Here is an 8163-nt window from a genome sequence, read left to right on the forward strand (position 1 = left end):
ACCTAAGCAGGGAAACATCTTTTAAAGGGGGACTATAGGCAGGAGCATGGGGGTTAAATTGGCCATCTTCAGGAGACTAACATACAGAGTATTAGGGCATTGGGTCAAGTTAGATTCAGCATTAAATATATTCCTTGTAAAAGCTTGAATAGTTTAGACATACTGTGAGGTGCGAGAGATCCCTATTGGGGACTTTCTGACTTGTCCGCCCTAGTCTATAGTGTCCCTTTAAATTCTTTTCGAATTTCTGATCTGGGGGTAAAAAAAAACTAATTTGCATAAAAAGGTTGGGCTAAGGGGAGGCAGGCGATCCTTTTCCATGATGATCATGACAAACATATACTATAATAGTAGTAACTCAATTTTTTTTCGAAACGCCTTGTTTTAATTCATATTACCATCTCCCTCTGAAAGAAAAGCCAGTCTCTGACCGTACCTCCCGCTGATGGAAGAGCCCTATCTTTTGTGTGTTTCGACCAATGTACTTGTATCGACGGCTGGGCTAACTCCAACATGTCCAAGGAAAACGGGTCACTCACCCAATCTATTTTTGCAGCCTCGCTTTGTCAGTTAGCAATCATTCCCACTTCCACATTTTAGGTGCCCTGCCCCTGGCACCAAATGTTTAATCACTATTACAAGAAACTTGTAAAACCTTATCAAGCCAAAATATGAAATTGTTTCTGGTTAGAAAATTTAAAAATATTTAAAAATTAATATATTCTTTCCCAAAAGTGAAGCGGCTAAAATAGAACTACACGTTCGTTATTCCGGCTGATTCCGGCTATTTCCGACTCAAATTTTAGAATAACCGGTCACAGGCTACACACAGCTAATATATTTTAAGCCATTTTCCTTTAGACATCAACTGCCGAAACTTTTTCCCAATATCGCACTCGAACTTATTTGCCGGGCAGAAAGACCTCACCCTAGGCATAAATCCATAGAATTTTTGACTGGTCATGACCATGATAATTTCACTTTCAGGGTTGGGGGGGGGGGGGGGTCTAAAGTGTTTGGGGTCGCTTTTGTCTTAATTTCACGCATCCAACACGTTTCACGGCTCAGCGGGTTACTTGTGTCCCCAAATTCACGCTGGTGAACATATCAGGCTAAAAGTTCATCAGAAAGTTCGCCAGAAACAATTTTAATTCATGATATCAGAGAAACTACATTCGGATTGCACAGATAGCACCCCTACTGGACAGTGACACCAAGCATTGATTTCATAAAGTACTATGTGATCTACGCTGATTGGTCGATTTATTAGTGATGCGGAGCCTTGGAGGGGGTATCTGCCCATTTCGCCTTAACCTTATTCGCCTTATCCAATTTTGCCTTCTCCCATTTAGCCTTCTCCTAACTTGCCTTTTCTCAATTCGCCTTCTACGATTTCGCCATCGTCTTATCTCGCCTTTGTTCCAATTGGCCTTCTTCCTAACTCACATTCCTCTCATCTTGCCTCATCCTAGTTTGCCTTTTCTTATTTCGCCTTTGCCCTATTCTGCCTTGGTTCCATCCTGCCTTATCTCATCTTGCCTTTTCTTGATTGACCTTTGTGTCAATTCGCCTTCTTCCCATTTTGCCTTCTCCCATTTCGCCATATCTCACCTCGCCTTTTATCAATCCGCCTTCGTTAAGCAAGGGGTCTATTATTCGCAGGGGGGGGGGGCAGTGTTTTGAGTAGTTTAATGATTCTGTTCAAAAAAACTTTGGGACTTGTATTATCTCATGCTAAGTTATAGCATTGCTGTGAATGAAGAACATCAAACATACCAAAACCATCTAAAGGGAACACTGCGTGGGACGTTCTTGAGAGCTAACTCGTTCTGTGAGAAGGCCTCATAATTCCCCAATGATCAAAGGAATACATCTTCCAGATTGCTGGATTTGAGTAGGCCTATTGACCATAGTCCATAATAAAGAACTTCAGAAGCACTCACACTTTGAATGATCAATAAAATACTTAGCACCCCCATCCCTCCTATATAGTACCAGGTCACAAGTCTTTCTCATCAAAGAATGCCAAAACACTATGCCAAAATATTTCCATGAAAGACTTGGAAAACTCTAAGATTTGACAAACATGGGTAAAGATACTAAGTTGGTTTTGGAGATACATGTAAGCTTACATGTAGATGGTTCAGAAGTTATGAAGATTTGAAAATATTGGTAATTAAGCAACAGCCTTGGGTAGGGTACCAAAACATAATTCGTGGAAACACTCTAAGGCTGACGTTACATAGGCCTTATTCGTTCACTTCCCACATGTCACGTTCCCCTTAATGCGTTCGTTCCTCACTGAATGCATGCCACAAGGCCGTGCATTCACCGAGGAACGTTAAGTAAAGCTGGAACGTGACATGTGGGAAGTGAACGAATGAGGCCTATGTAACGTCAGCCTTATATGAAAGACTGGCCCCACAAACATGGGTAAAAGAGACAAAAGTCTTTTGTAATATGGTATGTAATGTAATATGACTATAATGGCTGAGAAGTTATCTACACTTGTAAGTTTGGCAATGTCCACCGGGTTTTGGTTGGGGGTACCCCCGAATGGCCCTTCAACACTGTTGAAGACACTTTCATATGAAAGATTGACTCAACAAACATGGGTAAAGACACCAAGTTTGTTGCAAAGTAGGAAGAAGGCGAAATAATACAAAGGCGGGGCGGGTAAAGGCGAGATAGGATGAAGGCGAATTAGGACAAAGGTAAATTAGGACAAGGTGAAATAGGAGAAGGCAGATTAAGACAATGGCAAACTGAGACGAAGGCAAGAATGGATAAGGCAACTTGTGATAAGGCAAGATAAAACAGAGGCAAAATAGCATAAGGCGAAAAATGAAAAGGCGAAAAAGACAAAGGCGAGATAGAATAAGGCGGATTGGGAAGAGGCAAAATTGGAAAAGGCGAAATAGGAGAAGGTGAAATGTATATTTTTTAAAGGCAAAAAGGGGAAAAGGCGAAAAAAGACAAGGCGAAATGGGCATGAACCTTGGAGGGTGGTGTATCCTAAGACGTAGTCATTAGTGCATAGTTAGAAAAGTCTAATTAGAAGCAATTAGTGCAATTTTTGGCATAAACTTGCAACTTATAAGAACTTCATAATAATTTTTTAAAGATATTTTACTGACGCATACAGAGTATGTCTCCAATATTTGTGGCACTTTGCTTTCTTCAGCAAAAGAGGCTGGATGTTTTAAACGGCCCGGTTTTAAGCCAAAAGCGTTTTGAAGACCAGAGCTTAATCGGGTTACATTGTATTCCGTCAGCATGGTTGGACATGGCGTACGTGTAATTGTGTGTGTACCCACACTCATGATCCAGCACTTCCGGTGTTCTGCTGACAGACTGACGGCAGCGCCACTGTTTCGCCTTGGACTATCATGTCTCTCGCAGACTTCTAAAGGGTGTTTCAGGCGTTTGCATTTCTCTGGGGCGCGGTGGTCTTTTTTGAAAACATGGACGCTTCTGTTTTTGTTCATGCAGTTCAGCTTTAAGGCTAGTGTTCACCTCTCGGACCATTTAGACGGCAGGCGAACAAACACATTCGGATCAGATCCGGATGCGATCCGATCGAACCACATTCTGGTCTCAGAAATTGCGCATTTAGACGATCAGCGCAGTCCGCTCTCATCTGGACGCATTTCTGAAGATGTCGAACTCTCCAATACCTGTTGCTTGCGGAGGCTTTTTTAAAATCCGGATTGGACCACATTGGTCCAGATCATTTTGCGTTTAGACGAGAAAAATTTAAACCACATTCGGATTCAATCGGAATGCATGTGTTTTTTTTCCTGTCGACTAAAGGGCCCTACACATCTAGTGTGCGCTTCCAACAAAAATATTCGTAACATAATACATAGGCCACTATTTACTTCGATGTATGTTTTAGTTCCAACCTTTATCTTTCGATTTGAATAAAAAAATATCAATTTTGACTGATTAAAATTTCAAAACTACATGCAACCCGTCAAAACCGTGTTACATAGTAACCGGGATTATAAAGAAATGTAGTATATTGGCTTACTTGATCATTATTTAAAAACAAACATTTCGGATTTTCATTTGAAACTTGATGATGAACCCATTCTGGAAAGAAAATTCCCGGGTACTCAGCATATGGGTATTATGTAACGTGGTAAGCATATGATTACATAACAATTAACTTGATAATTGGTAGAACCTTATCAAAGAAGTTTTAATAATTTAATGATAATAGTAAGATAAACAATATACATAAGTTTCATTGTGTTCTGATGAGAACTTTAAAAGATAATTGAATATGAAAAACCTCATTTAATTGGAATACACGGTATTATCATTATTGTTATTATTATTATTATCGTCGTCGTCGTCGTCGTCGTCGTCGTCGTCGTCGTCGTCATCGTCATCGTCATCGTCATCGTCATCATCATCATCATCATCATCATCATCATCATTTATTTATTTATTTAGGTGTCATCTGTATACATGTGTACAGCCAGCCTTGATAGGCTTACAAGACACTATCACACTGTCAGTGCCACCCCAACCTCAACATGACATCGCATAGGCCTACCTGCTGCCATGCAACATGCACACTCTGCCACGCCGAAGCCGGACCGATACAGACCTTCTATTTAATATGGCTTACGAGCCGTACGACAGAGCAGAGGGAATTAATGCCGCAGCCACCACCCCAATGCCAAATCTATCTGACATCACTAGATCTAATCAACATCTCATTATCCGTAGACTGGTTTTTCAGTGGTGCCTGCTGGAGCTCCAACTTTGAACGGTCATAACCCCCTTAATTTTGGAGATTTTTTCATGAAATGAAAAGCAAACTATAGTGTACGAACTTTGATCTTCCGGAATAAAGTGCACCACAAGATGCCATTGTGCTTTGCCTGTGATTTTGTATCTTGGTGAATAAAATATTAATTACCAAAAAAAACAATGCGATGGACGATGAGCAGATACGATCAACGGCATGAATACCTACGGTTATTTCATACTCCCTCAGTAATCCTCTCCTGAGGAATTTGATGATATTGAACTAACCTAGTTTAATTCTACATGAGTCTCAGACATCGAGCTTTTTTAGTTGTGCCACTGTACGTAACGTAAAACCTGCCCGAGCGGTTAAGGCGTCTACAAAGACAAGAGACAGAAATTATCACGCTATTCCGATGCTGACTCCGATTTGGCCGAATGAGTAAGCCCTCCATGCGTCAATCTTCTCCATGTGGAGCGATGAACAAGTAGGGCACTGCCTAGAGCCATGAATCTACACATTGGGTCGCACTCCACAGTTTCATTAAATCCATCAAACGTGTCGTCAAACCAGTGCCTGGTGTAACACACAAGGCATCACTAACATGCATGCTGAGACCAAGCTACTGGCACCAGATACCCAAACCTACACATTTTTATGGAGGCAGAGACCTAAGGAAGGTTACTAAGGCACTTTCAATGCATTTAATCAGTTTCGATATCAGTAGGTGGCGCCACATTTGATACCACCCAGATTCAGCACACTGTCCAAAATCAGGCCAAAAAATTTAGAATTTTGCAAAGTTCGCGCCCCGTATACTCGGAGGGAAAAATTTTCTGGCACATACTACGTGAACTAACTACCATGTGATAGGCAAGTTAATGTACGTTTAAAATTTGAAAAAAAGTCCGATGTTAAAGCGGTCTATTCGTCCGTTGAATGGATAACTCCTGCTTCTATGATTGCATGAGATGTACAAATCCTCAAAGACTGGCGATATCGTGTATCCTCGACTACCCGGCCAGCTGCTCTTATAGATTCCCTTCAATGTAAATCAGGCTTGATCAATCAACAGTGACATTCTATGCCCTAGGCTTGGTGCAATGACAGCGTCTTGCAGGCTATTGTGGCGCGGATGGCATCTCTAGAAGCTCCCTATCCTTTGATTGATGGGGGGGGGGGGGGGGGGGATAATCTAGCTCAAAGGTTAGAGTCACCTCTCGTTGGCCTGATCGAGAGGACCGAGACGCCCTGTGTGCAACAGCATAGAATAAGAAAATAATGGATAATCAGTTAATATATTGATGCCGAGATGATGTTTTCGATGATGATCAGCTCTATTCCATTTAAAATTCCATTGACCAACAACAGTGTTCCTTTGATAAGTTTCTAGCATGAGTTTAATTGACGAAGGGAGCGGCAAGCAAGTAAGAGAGAAGAGGATTGTTTCTTTTTGTGGGAAATAAGTTCTAATGTTTTGTGAAATACTACTTCTATTTATAAAGCCAACTTGCAGCGTAGTTGTCGATGTTTGACGTTACCAAAAGGAGCGCTTAGTGGTTCCAAGCGACTATTTCCAGGATACCTCCTTGGTGCGTTGGTATGAGAGGTAGGGAACTTCAACATACTCGTTGTCCGTAACAAGGTGTCTCATTGGTGTATCAAGGAAATTATAGGCTATGCGACTCCATGGTGCTGGATGGTAACGCTCGCTGTCAAGACCGCAAGTAACCTTATTGATAGGACCTTGCTGTTGGTCAATACAAAGTTATTTACAGTATCAATACTTACTTACTTACTTAGGACCCTTCGTGCCCTAGGTGGCACATGGGGCGTTCCCCAGGGTCCTCCACTCAAGTCTGTTGGCTGCTCGCTGTCTGGCTGCCTCCCACGTTAGGCCCTTCTCTTGAAGTTCCTTTGCCATGGAACGCCGCCAGGTCTCTCTTGGTCTGCCTCTATTCCGTCTCCCCTGTGGTGTCCATGTGAGTGCTCTCCTTGGCAATGCGTTTGCAGGCATTCGGAGCACATGGCCCAACCATTGCCATCTTCGTTCCTTCACCAATTCTGATATGGGCTTCAGGTTAGCGTCTCTCAGTAGGTCTTCGTTACTGATTGTCCTTGGCCAGTAGTTATATGTTTCGGTGACAGGAGGTCGGCTGTCGGGCTGGAGGTTTCCGGTTGGCTTTGGCCTCCATCCTTCATATGTCCAGTATTCTGGCGTCCTTCTCTCCTACCACCCTGTCTTGAGTAGTTTTTCCTGGTTTCCGTTTCTGTAGCGTATTTTGGTTTTTACATGGTGGGGGGTGCTGACCCCACGCAAAACCCCCAACCTGGAGGGCCAGGAGTCTGTTTTCGTCTCACCTCTCACCCTCCGCCTTTCTGACATGGTTGGACCTACCAGGAGTAAACTCCAGTCAGCATAGCCATCAGGGTCCTAGAGGTACTCATGCTGTTCTACCGACGGCAAGGTACAGACTCAGCAGAACAGGATCAATATCAATACTTAGACCGTAGTAAATTTTAAAAAACGCCATTATATTGCAAAATGTGATATGCGATATAATGTGTACAACGCTACAATATACAGGGCGTTTCAAGAAAAAGGAAACCGAGATCAATTTGGTAATTTCTTGGACATGGCTAAATATTTTGGAAATTGGCAACAACCATTGATTACCTAAGGTTGTCCTCTTTCAAATGACACCAAGAAATCCAATTTACTGTCACAGATGACTGAGCACAAAACAGTTAAATCAACCATGTCAGAACTGGTCTTGCACTAGATTTAACGCGGCGTAAATCCAAAAAAGAAGAAAGACCAGCGCGTCCACAGCAAAAATTTTGTTGAATGATTCAACATCTTGTTGCTTATTCCTGTCTCAACCTAACCCCAGTGTCCTCCGACATGCCCCACATTCCTTTCAACACAAACTTCAACTCTGGTTCTTATTGCTCTCAATGCATTTCTGATTACGTCTCTCTGTCCTCTTTAAGGTCTCAACTGCAGCCTCTATTCTGGCACATACATGTAGGTCATTGACAAGTCATTAATTTGGAGGCCCAACAAAAGCCCTTCACTGGGCAAACAAAGTTCGATCATCAACAAAACTTCTACCTGGTGCAAGACCAGTTCTGATATGGCTGATTGAACTGTTTCGTGCTCAGTCATCTGTGACAGTAAATTTGATTTCTTGGTGACATATGAAAGATGACATCATTAGGTAACAAATGGTGGGTGCTAATTTCCAAAATATTTAGATATGTCCAAGAAATTAACAAATCGAATTCCTTTTTTGAAACACCCTGTATAGGAATAGAAGAGTAGACTACACATAATGACGAGTTACCAAGGCGGCGTTGCACAGTGTATGTAATGCGGAAGTAATATGACTGGCCAGCCA

The sequence above is a fragment of the Lineus longissimus genome, chromosome 3, assembly GCF_910592395.1.
Source record: "Lineus longissimus chromosome 3, tnLinLong1.2, whole genome shotgun sequence".
Classification (NCBI taxonomy): Eukaryota; Metazoa; Nemertea; class Pilidiophora; order Heteronemertea; family Lineidae; genus Lineus; species Lineus longissimus.